Consider the following 15,829-nt stretch of genomic DNA (forward strand, 5'->3'; position numbering starts at 1 on the left):
GGAACCCCTTCTTTCATTTTATCAAGGAAATTAAAAAAACACCAAGAAAGCTCTCAAAGATTGGAATCAAACAACTTTTGGTCATATCCAGACTAATGTTAAAACCTTGATGTCCAATCTCTCATCCCTGCAAGATCAAAATGTACATCCATCTTCTAATTCTTCAGAAGCTGAAATTAAAAAAAAAAAATTAATGAGTTGCTTCTCAGAGAGGAATCTCTCTGGAGAAAAAAATCCAGAATAACTTAGCTGACAACTACTGATCTGAATACAAAATTCTTTCATGCTTCCACTTCTATCAGACAAAGAAGGAATAATATTGATTGTCTCAAGTTAGGAAGAAACAATTGGACGGTGGATCATAACATCATCTCATCCAAACTTCAAGAACATTTCCAAGCTATTTTTTCTTCCACATATCTTACATCCCTAGTAGATATGGATTCTCTTTTCCCAAGGAAAGTTTCTGATCAAGAAAATGAACTGCTTTGCAAAATTCCAACTGAGGATGGAATTGCTTTCATTGTCAAAAATCTTCCTTCTACCAAGGCTCTCGGTCCTGATGGTTTCACGGATCTCTTTTACAAAATCTTTTGGGAAGTCATTAAATTTGATCTAACTGAGCGGTAAGGAGTTTTTTTGTCCATGGGAAATTGTTAAAGGAACTCAATCGTACCAACTTAGTTCTGATCCCAAAAGCTGGCAATCCAAATGATATCAATCAATTCAGACCCATAAGCCTATCCAATGTTTACTATAAAATTATAACAAAAATTCTTGCAAATAGGCTTAAATACATACTCCTCAATATCATCTCACCATGCCAATCTGCATTCTTACCTAGGCGTCTTATCTAAGATAATACTATTTTGTCCTAAGAGATATTCCATTGTATGAAAAAAAAAAAAAAAGGGGAAGAATTGGTCAAATAGCCATTAAAATCAATATGGCTAAGGCTTTTGATTCTATGGAATAGTCATTTCTCCTTGATATCCTAAAACATGCAGGTTTTAAACAACAATGGATCAATTGAATTAAAGAATGTATCACCACTATGACATATTCAATCGTCATCAATGGCTCCCCACAAGGTTACTTTCATCCTTCCAGATGTCTCCGATAAGGGGATCCGTTATCGCCATTTCTCTTCATTATTAGTATTGAGGTCCTGTCTAGACTAATTGCACCAAAAGAACATTCTAGTGGCCTCGAGGGCATCAAGCTCTCAACTGACGGTCTTAGCATCATGCATGTTCTTTTTGCTGATGATTTGTTTCTGTTTGGGTCAGCATTTGCTAATAACGCTAAAAAATTCTCTAATTTTCTAAAGACTTATGAACAATGGTCTGGTCAAAGCATCAATATAACCAAATCATCTCTCCATTTTAGCAAAAATTGTCTCCCTTGCATCCATTAATGAGGTCAAATCATCATTCAATTTTAGAATTTTCCCTCCTAATTCCAGATATCTTGGGCTACCCCTCTCCAATGGAGCTGATAGGAAAAAGTTTTTTGAGGACTTAATGGAGAAAGGTCAAAACAGGCTTCAGGGTAGGAAATCTAAGATTCTTTCTCAAACAGCAAAAATTGTTCCCATAAGAGCAGTTGCAAGCTCCATTCCTTCGTATGTGATGTCTTCCACTTTAGTCCCCAAAACAATAACAAAGCATCATGATTCCCTTTTCCGTAGATTCTGGTGGGGATTTGAAGATAGAGAGAAAAAGAAATTCACTCCAAAATTCTGGAGTTCTATATGCATTCCTAAATCACTGGGAGGTCTTGGAATCAGACTTATGTCATCTTTTAATTCCGCCCTAGTTTCAAAAAATGTTTGGTCTCTTCTTAATGGGCTAAATAGTCTTTGGTAAGAGGTCATTTCAATAAAATACCTTGGTTTAAAAACTTTCTTGGAAGCTTCTCCTAAATCTTCTGACTCCTGGTTCTGGAAAAGTTTGCTTAAAATGAAAGATTTCCTGAGATCTAGCATTTGCTACCAAATTAATAATGGGAGTTCTACCAAGGTTTGGACTGACCCCTAGATCCCTACCATTCATAATTCTATCCCTAATCCAAACCCTGATAACAATCTTGAGCCTGATCTTAATATGCATGTTTCAGAACTCATACTAGAGGAACCAAGACGTTGGAATGTTCTTCTCCTCAATACTCTCTTCTCAAGACATTCACTAGAGAAATCCAAAAAATCTCCCTTGCCAATCATAATTATCAGAACATTCAAGACAATATCATTTGGACTCATCACTCTTCTAAAAAATTCTCTATTAAATCAGCTTGTCAAGGATAATAACGCTCCTAATCCCAACAATCAGAACCTCAATTAGAAGATTTAATAGAAAATGAAAGTGCAGGATAGATTGAAATTATTTTTCTGGAAGACAAGTCATGATATCCTTCCTACCAAAGTTAGGATCAACAATGTCTTGCATCTCAACGAAGATCAAATTTTCTGTCCGTTATGCAACACTGAACCAGAAGATACCTCCCACCTCTTCCTATATTGCTTTTACTCAAGAATTTTGTGGAGGCATTCTAAATGGTCAATTGACATTTCTTCTTTCTCGAGACAGACCATTCAGACTTGGCTAAAAAACATTATCAATCCTTCAGTTGTCCTTAAAATTCCTGATGAAGAATGTCACTCTTTTCAATTTTTTGCTCTAATAGCTATGGATAGTATCGGGTTTCTTAGAAATAAAAAAATCCATAATCAGGTTCCCTCTTCTCCAATACCTTTTTCCTTCATGAAGTCTGTTTCCTTTATTTTCAATTAACACTTAGCTGCTTGGGTCATTATTAAATAATAATCACCAAAAATGGACCCAAGGCATCATCCAATAGTCTATTTCCTTATCAGATTTGATGTTGCAGTTCGGGCTCAAGGCTCTATCATTGCAGTTATTTGTTGGAATGATTCAGGAGAATCTATCTTTACAATTATTGATTTAATATGCAATGTGAGTCCAAATTTAAGAGAAGTCAAGGCAGCCTTGATGGGAGTTACTAAAGCAAAAAATACTATTGGGAGGGAATTTAAGCACCACCATAGAGGTAATATCCAACCCTGCTGTTGTATAAGACTGGACTATGATATTCTAATCACTAGAGACATCAAATGTCATCTCACTTCTTTTAAAGAATGAAAAGCTAGAAAACATCGTTTATTGAATTGATACACGTACAAATTGACATAATAGACAACAACGACACAAACTTACGGCAATATCTCTTTACTCCAAACTCTTCTTTTTCTGATTTTTTTTTATAGTGAATTTCACTCATATAATTAAGTCATTTGCCAGACAACTTATGATGTATTAATATTTACGGTTTCATCTATAAAATAGCGGACTTCTTGCGAAAAAAAAAAAATGCGAGCTGTACTTGTTGCGTATACGACGTACAAGTATGCATATTTCGATTGCAATAAAATTAAATTAAATGTCCTGCACAAATGTCAATGTCTTGAAACTGGTGGACTATGGATTGGCATGGCCGTCCATACTCAGCTGCCAGTCAACCACTACTTTACCCCTTTTTTCAATTCTCGAAAGACGTTTCTGAATGGAAAATATTATTTTTTAAAATTTTTAAAAAATAATTAAAAAATTAAAAAAAAAAAAATTTACCTTTCCGTGAGATCCTCTGGCTAGAGCAGGTTCCGTTAAATAAATAAGTACGCGGATGCACATGTCCGTGTTATTTATTTGGAAAAAGCACATGTATATAATTATATTAAATTATTATTTATTTTAAAAGTTTAAATAGATAAAAAATATATATTTAATTATTTATATTATATTATTAATATTTTTCTCATTCTCTCTTAACGAATGAATTCAACACATAACATATTTAATTAAATAAAATAGAGTATAAAATTGAAATCTAAATTTAGGATTTATATTTTAATATTTTATAAAATTATCACTTATTTTAAAATTTTATTTAATAAGAATATATAAATTTAATTATTCATATTATATTCATTACGATTCCTTTTATGTATATATATATATATATATATATGTGTGTGTGTGTGTGTGTGTGAAGATGTTTAATTAACTTCATATCGACCGTGATTAAGCAAATTAACCGATCGAGTAGCTAGTTCTTTGGCGACATCTATGGTCATCAGTGGGACCGGCGGCGGAGCGATATGATCTCTAGCCTGAAAGCATCTACTCTTTCGCATAAATTTAAACAAAAGCATAAGTCTTAGGTACACCAAAAAAAAGTCGTTGCAAAAATATAGTTTACTATGGGCGCAATAATTGAAGAAGAAAAGAAATTAATTAAGGATTGATTAGATATAAATTAGTTAGAATGAGACAAATTTTGAGAGGGGACGGTGAAAAATAAAGAAAGGGGCAGGGCTTAAAACAGAGGGAGGCAGTACCGACTTCTGAAGAGAAAGAAAGAAAAAAGAATTCGGAGTGCACCCAAGATCATTTTTTGCCAGTGATCTCCGTGTGAGTGATTATAAAGAGTTCAGCGAGAATTGAGAGTTTATATTAAACTTTATTTATAGTAAGATTTATTATTATTTTTTTTTTTTTTTACAAATAATCTCGACTTATTTTATCTCATATTATTTAATTATTATAATTTTTTTAAACACCTAAAAAAATTTAATTTTTTCAAGTTCTAAAATAAAAATAATATGGAAATGATAGGATTATTATCCTCTTACTACTCATTTACTACTCTTTTGTATTTAATTTTTTTTAATTTGTTATTTTACTTAATAGTTAAGAAAGTGACTAGTAGTAAGTTTATATATTTTTTTAATTTTTTCTTAATGATTAAGGATGTTAAAAAAATACTTAAAATAAAATGATAAAAAAATAAGAACATTATAAGTAGTAAATGGGTAGTAGATAGGTAGTAAGCCTATCACTATCCAAATAATATTAACAAATAATATATTAATAATATTTTATTTAACTTTTAACTCATCTAATTTAATTTGTATAACCGAACAAGGCTTAAATATACTCAAGCATGTGGAAGTAGACTAAATCCATGTATCGTTAAGGAAGCCTGCATTGATAAACATTTAGGTCGATATAGAAACGATTTTATCTCATCTCATATCATCTCATAATTATAATTTTTTTAAATTTTAAAATAATAATAATATTAAAAAATAATATTTTATTTAACTTTCATTCAAAATCATCTCATCTCATTTCATTATACAAACGAGACATTAAAGCATCCTCCACCGAGCACAGCCACTTAGACAAATGAAGGTCATCCAACCGTATCATTTAGCTTTCGACATAAAAAAAAATGGATCAGCAATCTTTTTCTTTATTTTTTTTAAAAGGGTTCGATCTCATATATATATATATATATATATACCTAGCAAATTAAACCTTAAATTTGCTGAAAGAACCGACCGATTAATGGGAGTTATTGACACGATAGATGATCACTAGCCACGTTTGGGAAGTGATCGCGAGTAAATCAAAAGGCTTAAGGGTCACGAGAGTAGTATTGATTGTGAACGATAATGGATCAGAAATTCAGAATTTTAGCTTGTCCTGCACAACTAGAAGAGTGTATCGAATACTGATTTAAAAAAAAACACTGATAAGAAAATAGATCGTCAGCATGAGCGGATCGATCGAGGGGCGCACTGAGTGATAAGATCCTTAGGATTTGACGAGGAATATGATCAAGAGAGTCGGAGTCCCTAAGATGGCATGCAGCTAGTAGGTAATTAGAAAATTGTTTATTTGTTATTAATATTTTTTTTGTTAAAATGATTAGTTTTGTAATCAAGTTATTATTATCACAAATAATTATTTTTATCATAAATAACTTATCATAAATATTCATTTTTTGTAGTGTAATGTGTTGACCGTTTCTTACAGAGGCCGTTCGTGAGAACGAGTCTCTCGCTTTCTTGAGTTTAGGAATCTTAGAAGTGGTTCACTCTGATTTTTTCATCATGTTCATCACGTTCATAAAACGTAGAAACTGATCCTATGAAAAACTGAATATGTGGGACACGTAGCACCAAAACTTGATGGAGGCTTAGGCTATAAATACTGTGTTTGGTCCCCAGACTCACTCACTCAATTCCCTTCAGTCTTACACCATCTAAATAGAGTGGAGTAGAGTTTGGAAATGCCAAACACCAGTGAGAAATGCAGCAAATCAGTGAAGAACATCAATGGCTAGAGGTACTCATGTTCTTGGCATTAAAACCTGTCGGTTCTTGTTTCTAAAGTGTTATTTCACATTATTAGAATCGTATTTTATTCTTATATTTGGTATCAGAGCCCCGTTATCTCTGCCTTGGTGTTTAACACAAATGCTCTGTTCATCTCTGTTTTGGCCGAATTTTTTGATAAATTTTAAATTTCGATTTTTTTATTTTTTTGTTTGAAAGAAGTTTAGAAATCATTTAGAAATAGTTTTTCTAAACTTTTTGTGATTAAAAACATATTTTTTTGACGTGAAAATGGTCCTAGAAATTCTGTTCTGCGAGCTGTCTGGAGGTTGAAGACGACCCAAATGACATGTAGTTTTCAGCCTTATTGAAAATGACATGTCGTTTAGTGGGGGAGTCTGTCATTCAGTGTTGGTAAAAGACACGTCGTTTAGTTCGCAGACATTTGTTCAGTATAGAGATAAACGACATGTTGTTTTCAATTTTGTTGAAAAATGACATGTCGTTTCGTTGGGCCAACACTAATTCAATATAGCAAATAAACGACAAGTCGTTTTCAGTTTTGGTAGAAACAACATGTCGTTTAGTTGAGTCTCAATTATTCTGAAGAGAGAAAAAATGACACGTCATTTTTTAGTTTTATAAAAACGACATGTCGTTTATGAGGCCTGTTTTCGTTTTATACAATGAAGGAAAACGACAAGTCGTTTTTTCAGTTTTGGAAAAACGACATGTCGTTTTAATTGGTCAGTTTCAAAAAAAAATTATTTTTTTCCACTTTTATAGATGGTCTGGAAAGTGGGTTTTTTGGATGCATGTCCTTTATACTTATAATTTTTTATTTGATGCAATTTGGATAATTATTGTGTAAATTTATTTATTATGCTCATATTTTTGCATGAATTGATTAAATTTGCTCTATATTGATACATGCATTTTTGGATGAATATAAAGTTAAAGAGATGTAATTAAATGTTATGCATAATATTATAGTTTTGATTGTGCGATATTTATGCTTATATTATGAATATTTTGTGCATAATTATAACATGTTAGTATTAGTTAAAATTATGTAATTCATAATATTAAGCTAGTCTTATGCAATTTAATGTCTAGTGATCCAAATAATTTTAATTAATTAGAGAATAGCCACAGCATCTTTAATTAAGTAAAGTTATTATGAATGATTAGGATCACATAAAGAAAATTAGACATTAATTGTAATTAATTATACTTAATATAATAAATTTTATCCACAAGAATTTTTATTATATTTATATTATTAATTAGGATAAAATATCAAGTTATTCATAAATTATCCACAGGAATTATGAATTAAGTAAATAATTTAATAGTTTTATCATAAAAAAATTAATCTAAGATAGAATATACATCAAATCATAATATACTCTTTAGAATTATGAATTAAGTAAATAATTTGATAAAATTTTATCATAAAGATTAATTGAATCTACTTGAATTAAAAATTTAGCCCACAGGCAATTTTATATCATTAGATTCAATTTTTAAGCATGATTTACATTGGTAAAACATGATATTTTTACGCCTCAATTTTAACGTAAGCATGTAATCTATAATTTTATGCAGTTTCAAAACCTGCAAATTTTTCTGATATTCGATATGATATCCCTGAACTTAAGGGAGATAACTATAAGGTCTGGAATGAGAGAGTTCTTCTTCATTTAGGGTGGATGGACATAGATTATGTTATTAGGAAAGACGAACCACCAGCTGTAACTGATACCAGCACTGCAGCGAATATCGCGCTCTATGAGTGATGGGAGCGATCTAATCGCATCAGCATGATGTTCATTAAGACTAGAATTTCTGCTAGTATTCGTGGTTTTGTCGATCAGTATGAAAAGGTCCAAGACTTGCTAAAAGTCATTGATGAACAATTTGTCACTTCAGACAAGACACTAGCAAGCACCCTAATCATGAAGTTCTCATCCCTAAGGCTCACCAGTGTGAGAAGTGTGCGTGAGCACATCATGCAAATGAGAGACAATGTGACTCAATTGAAGAAACTCGAGGTTGAAATGTCGGAGTCCTTCTTAGTGCACTACATCCTAAACACCCTTCCGCATCAATATGGACCTTTCAAAATCTCTTACAACACACATAAGGATAAATTGTCAATTAATTACCTCATGACCATGTGTGTTCAAGAGGAAGGGAGACTGATGATGGAACAAGGTGAAAGTGCAATGCTGGCAACGCATGGAAAGGGCAAATCTCAAGCCAATCAGAAAAGAAAAGGCAAAATACCTCCCCAATGTGGTATTAAAAAAGATTTCAGGTGTTTCTTCTATAAAAAGAAGGGACACATGAAGAAGGAATGCGCCAAATTTCAGAAATGGCTTGCAGACAAAGGTAATCCAACTTCACTTGTTTGTTATGAATTTAATATGGTTAATGTCAATATTAACACATGGTAGATTGATTCTGGATCAACAATCTACATTTCAAATTCCTTACAGGGTTTGCAAAACCTAAGGAAATCAGTGGAAAGTGAGCAAAGCATCTTTTCAGGAAATAATATGGGCTCGCATGTGGAAGCCATAGGAACTTGCTATTTAATTTTATCTAGTGGTTTTGTTTTAAAGTTGGAAAAGACGTTTTATGTTCCAAGTTTCTCTAGAAACTTGATTTCAGTTTCAAGATTTGTACCTTTTGAATATTCCTTTAATTTTTCAAATTCATCATTCAGTTTATTTTATAAATCTGATTGTGTTGGGAATGATACTTTGTCTGATGGTCTTTAGTGTATTAATTTACAAAACAATGCCACTTATGATACAATGCATGTTCACACTGGCACTAAAATGTGTGTTATTAATGAGGATTTCTCTAAATTATGGCACCAGAGATTAGGTCATATCTCCGTAGATAGAATTAAAAGATTAATAAATGAATGTGTACTTAATACTCTGGACTTTACTGATTTTGAGACTTGTGTGGACTGCACAAAGGGAAAGCAGACCAACAAGTCAAAGAAAGGTGCCAAAAGGAGTTCAGACATATTAGAGATCATACATACTGATATATGTAGTCCAGACATGGACTCATATGCTCAGAAATACTTCATCTCTTTTATAGATGATTACTCACGATATATGTATCTCTACATGCTTCAAAACAAGAACGAAGCATTAGATGCCTTTAAAATCTTTAAGGTTGAAGTAGAGAAATAATGCGGTAAGCAAATTAAGATCGTGAGATCAGATAGAAGTGGAGAATATTATGGTAGATACACAGAGAATGGACAAGTACCTGGGCCATTTGCAAAGTTTCTTCAAGAGCATGGGATTGTTGCCCAATACACCATGCCTGGTTCATCGGACCAAAATGGTGTAGCAGAAAAAAGAAACCTAACATTATTAGACATGGTGCGGAGTATGTTTAGCAGCTCCAATCTTCCTAAATCCTTATGGGCTGAAATACTTAAGACGGAAGTGTATATATTAAACCGAGTTCCAACCAAGGTTGTTCTTAAAACGTCATTTGAATTATGGGAAGGTTGGAAACCGAGTTTGCGACATATGCGCGTTTAGGGATGTCCGTTTGAGGTTAGAATTTATAATCCACAAGAAAAGAAACTAGACCCAAGGACCATTAGTTGGTATTTCATTGGATATGCTGAAAGGTCTAAGTGTTACAGATTTTATTGTTCATCTCATAATATTAGGATTGTGGAATCAAGAAATGCAAAGTTTCTTGAAAATGACTTGATCAGTGGGAGTGATCAAACCAGGAACATAGTTTTTGATAATAATCATTCAGACTCTCAAACTTCCACCTCAAGTGATAGATTGGTTATTGTTTACAACACCCTTCAAGTACAAACTGGTGTTGAACGACCAATCATTGAAGTTCCACAAGCTGCTGACAACATTCCAGTAGATCAGATAGTTCAAGAGTTGCCAACAACTCTTGAAGAACAAGTTGAACCACATACTTCTCAAGAAGATGATGGTACCACATACTTCTCAGGAAGATGATGGTACAACATTAAAAGATCTATTAGAGCAAGGAGATCAGCAATTCCTAATGATTATGTTGTGTATATGCAAGAATCTGACTATAACATTGGAGCCGAAAATCATCCCGAGTTCTTTTCACAAGCCATGAGTTGCAAAGAATCAGAATTATGGTACAATGCCATGAAGGAAGAGATTAATTCTATGAAGAGTAACGCAGTCTGGGATCTTGTTGAGTTGCCTAATGGTGTAAAAGTCATTGAATGTAAATGAGTCTTTAAGACAAAGAAATACTCATTGGGCAACATTGAGAGATACAAGGCAAGACTCGTTGCTAAGGGATTCACTCAGAAAGAAGGAATTGATTACACAGAGACTTTCTCTCTTGTATCTAAGAAAGATTCCTTATGTGTTATTTTGGCATTAGTAGCCCATTTTGACTTAGAGATACAACAAATAGATGTGAAAACAGTATTTCTCAATGGAGATCTAGAGGAGGAGGTTTAAATGAAATAGCCTGAAAGATTCCCCTCTAGTGATGGTGAGCAATTGGTTTGCAAGCTCAAGAAATCGATATACGGTTTAAAACAAGCATCCCGCCAGTGGTATTTGAAATTCCATAAAATAATTTCTTTATTCGGTTATGTAGAAAATATTATGGATCAATGTCTATATCAGAAGGTCAGTGGGAGTAAAATCTGTTTTCTTATTTTATATGCCGATGACATTTTGCTAGCAACTAATGATAAGGGTTTACTACATGAGGTAAAACAATTCCTCTCTAAAAATTTTGATATGAAGGATATGGGTGAGGCATCTTATGTCATTGGCATTAAGATTCATAGAGACAGATTTCGAGGTATCTTGGGTCTGTCTCAGGAAACCTATATTAATAAAGTTTTAGAGAGATTCCGGATGAAAGATTGTTCACCAAGTGTAGCTCCCATTTTGAAGGGTGATAGGTTCAATTTGAACCAATGCCTGAATAATGATTTTGAAAGAGAACAAATGAAGAACATTCCATATGCTTCTGTTGTCGGAAGCCTAATGTATGCTCAGGTCTGTACAAGACCTAACATTGCATTTGCTGTGGGAATGTTGGGACGATATCAGAGTGATCCAGGTTTAGACCACTGGAGAGCTACAAAGAAAGTAATGAGGTACCTTCAAGGAACCAAAGAATACATGCTTATGTATAGACGGACGGACAATCTAGAAGTAATTGGCAACTCAGATTCTGACTTTGCTGGCTGTATTGATTCACGCAAATCAACATTAGGATACATTTTTTTTATGGCCGGTGGAGCTATATCATGGAGGAGTGCCAAGCAGACATTGACTGCCACTTCCACTATGGAAGCTGAGTTTGTCTCTTGTTTTGAGGCTACTTCACATGGTGTATGGCTTAAGAGTTTCATTTCTGATATTAGAATTATGGATTCTATCTCTAGTCCATTGAGAATATATTGCGACAATTCAGCTGCTGTTTTTATGGTTAAGAACAAAAAAAGTGGGAGTTGAAGTAAACACATCGACATTAAATATTTAGCCATAAGGAAACGTGTTAAAGAAAAGAAAGTGGTCATTGAGCACGTCAGCACTGAGCTAATGATCACTGATCCTTTGACTAAGGGCATGCCACCATTGAAATTCAGTGATCATGTAGTGAATATGGGACTTGGTTCCATTATATAATTTTTCATTGTATGAACAATGTTATTTTTTAATGAAATTCTTAAATATTTTGATATTTTTTCTCATATTGATATGCACCTTAATTTAATTTTGAGAAAATTCATCTGTGTTGGACCATGAATAAACATAGGGTTTATTCATTAAGAAATTGTTGCCACATAAATTATAATGTTTAAAAAATAAATACATGCTAATACATGGAAGGTAATACTCGTCATTAGAGGACCTATCGCAATGATTCATGTATTTATTACTTAAATGCAGATTATCGATGGGTTTAAGATGAAATATTATATTAGAAGTGTGGACCAAGTGGGAGAATGTTGACCGTTTCTCAAGGAGGCCGTTCGAAAGAACGAGTCTCTCGCTTCCTTGAGTTTAGGAGTCCTTGAAGTGGTCTACTCTGATTTATTCATCACGTTCATAAAACGTAGAAACTGATCCCATGAAAAACTGAGCACGTGGGACACGTAGCACCGAAGCTTGATGGAGGTTTCGGCTATAAATACTGTGTTTGGTCCCCAGACTCACTTACTCAATTCCCTTCAGTCTTACACCATCTAAATAGAGTGGAATAAAGTTTGGAAGTGCCAAACACCAATGAGAAACGCAGCAAATCAGTGAAGATTATCAATGGCTGGAGGTACTGTTCTTGGCATTAAAACATGTCAATTCTTGTTTCTAAAGTGTTATTTCGCATGATTAGAATCGTATTTTATTCTTACATAATGGACATATACATGATCACTTGGAGCCATCAGATTGAGTCGAGGGCCGGGTTCTTAGTTTTATAGATCGGCGGTTTGGGAATCTTAAGGTGCTGCATTTGTTACTCAAGAATTAATATGGCCGGAAGTACATAGATCAATCATCTTTTGTTGTATATATTATATATAGTAGAAGAAAAAACACAATCGAGAACTCTACAAAAACTTTTACATGACCAAGCATATATAGGCCGATATATATATATATATATATATATATATATATATGTGGTTCTCAGTCAAACTACGTACGCTCATACAAAATTAAACTTATAATGATCTTGATTAATTGATCAATATATTTGTTATAAAAACATATTGTTTGTATTTCTCATTAAACTAAATGAATTTACATGGGCTCTTATATAGACGTAAGCCAGTGTTTCTATAAAATGCAGCAAGTGCTAGAATATTTTATGCTAGACATGGGTTTATTACGAAAAGGTGATGTTGCCATATACAGAGAATGAGGTGCGTTGTGCCTGCATTCTATTACATGAAAACAATGGAATCTTTGCAATGTAGGGCTCAAGGTGCAGAGGCTGCAAACGTAGGCTTGAACAAAAGAGAATAAAAGCGAGCAGCAGACAATGGCTTAGTCAATAGATCAACGAGTTGGTCCTTTCCTGAAATAAAAGTGATATGCAGTGATTTGTTGAGAACCCGATTACGAATGAAGTGAAAACTGATCTCAAGATGCTTCGTTTGTGCATGAAAAACAAGGTGAGATGAGAGGAAAGTGGCATCCAAATTATCACAATAGAGAAGAGGTGCCCGAGTGAGTTTAATTCGAATATCCTTGCAGAGATGCTGGATCTAGATTACCTCTGTAGTAGCATTTGCTACGGCTTTGAATTCTGCTTCTGTCGAGGCATCCAGCCCAATCGGCATCGGAGAATGCCGTAATGTTCGAAACAGGGGAAGCTGAGATTTGCAAACCAACAGAGGAGGTGTGTTTAAGATACCTTAGGATGCATTTAACAGTCTTCCAGTGTGGAATCCAAGGGGCATGCATGAATTGACAGACTTTTCCCACTGCAAAAGCTAGGTCTGGTCTCGTGAAGGAGAGATATTGCAGAGAAACCGTTGTACTTCAATATAATGTAGGATCTTCAAACAAATTTTCAGAAAATGCACTAAGCTTCTCTGAAGTTGACATCAGGGACTTGACAGACGTAGCTAGTTGCATATTTGTTCTTTGCAGCAAGTCAATGACATACTTCTGAGTAATTTGCAAAGGCCTCGTTGTTAATGAGACTAGAGTCAGAGTGGAGTATGTGAGCTTTGTGAGCAAGTAGGTGCCCAAGAAGTTCATCTGGAGAAACAAGTTGAAGGCGAGTGGCTACTAAGGTAACCAAACCATCATACTCAATACCAAGTCCAGTAAGAAGCTACGACACAAATTCATCAGGGGTAGGGGCGACCCTCAGCAGCCATGGTATCTGCAAGGGCTTTGGCTCGTCAATAGTAGGTAGAGATGGAATCTGACCCCTTTTTTAGAGAGGCAAGTTAGAGTTGGGTTTGGATGAGACTAGCTTGGGATACGGAAGTATAGGTGGATTCTAGGGACAGCCACACAACGCGAGCTGTGGTGCAGCCAACAACTTGGCCCATTAAAGGTTCGAATAGAGATGAAATTAGTGCAGACAACACTAATTGATCTTGTTGTAGCCATAAGTCATATGCAGGGTTGTGAGTATGATTTTCAAGCCCTGGTTTAGGGGCTGGGCAGTTGCTGTCAACGAACTTATAAAGACGCTGACCACGTAGGTAAAGGACCAATTGAATCTTTCATAACAGGTAATTGTCTGGGGTTAATTTGACAGAAATTGTATGAGAAATGGAAGGTTGTGGGAGGGAGGGGAAGAAGACACAAGATTAGCCATGGACATTAGTCCTTGTTGGCTCTCGATACCATGTTACAAAAACGTATTGTTTGTATTTCTCATTAAAATTTACATGAGGCTTTTATATAAACGTGAGCCAAAGTTTCTGTACAATGCTGCAATGCAACAGGTACTAGAATATTCTATGCTAGACTTGGGTTTGTTATAAAAAGGTGTTGTTGCCATATATAGAGAATGAGGTGCGTTGTGCTTAGGGCTGTAAAATGAACAGACTACTCGACAGGCAACTTGAATTCGACTTAATTAAACTCGAAATCAACTCGAATCCAATATTAAATGAGCCGTTCGTAAACATAGAATTATGTTCGATTATTAAACAATACAAACTTGTATAAAGCTCAACTGGCTCGATTAATATTTGTGAAAAACTCGTATGAAGCTCGATTTGACTCGTGAGCTCGACTTGTATATATTTATACATATATAATACAATATATATAATAGCCAAAAGTTAGATATATAGATATATAATTTATAATATTCATAATTATGTATATAGACTTAGTCTTACTTAGAGTCCACTAAATATACTATATATAAATTTATAATATTAACTTCCTAGTCTTATAGAACTAGAAGTTATGATAAATACATTGAGTCCAATAAATATATAACATTATAAGGTTACAAGTTATGATGAATACATAAGTTTTATACAAAAATAATATTATACAAAATATTATATATATAAGTTTTATATATAATATATAAAAAGAAAGAAAATCACTCAAATATTATTACTAAATTTTGACAAGTACATAAGACATTAGTAGTTATACTAATATAGACTATAGTTATACTAATTAATCACTATAACTAATTAAATAGTCTAATATAAACTATAGTTATAGTTAAACTAATATAGTTATACTAATTAATCACTATAACTAACTAAATAGTCTAATATAGACTATAGTTATAGTTATACTAATATAGCTATACTAAATCACTATAACTAATACTAATAGTCTAATATTAATACTATTATATGGTTATACTAATCACTATAACTAAATCACTATAATCTATAACTATGTCTTAAATGTATTACAAATATATACAAATATAATTATCAACCAATGGGATGATGACAACTATTAAAAGGATATAACAGACATTACAAATATAAATGCTGATAAAGTAGTAAACTAATGATAATGGGCTTAATAGTAATTTCCACTACATAGGTAAGACTAGTGATGTTGCTTCCACGTGTGATTTCCATCTTCTTTCCCAGTGCATGATCCAACAGCTACA

Source organism: Juglans microcarpa x Juglans regia, chromosome 5D (genome assembly GCF_004785595.1).
Source record: "Juglans microcarpa x Juglans regia isolate MS1-56 chromosome 5D, Jm3101_v1.0, whole genome shotgun sequence".
NCBI lineage: Eukaryota > Viridiplantae > Streptophyta > Magnoliopsida > Fagales > Juglandaceae > Juglans > Juglans microcarpa x Juglans regia.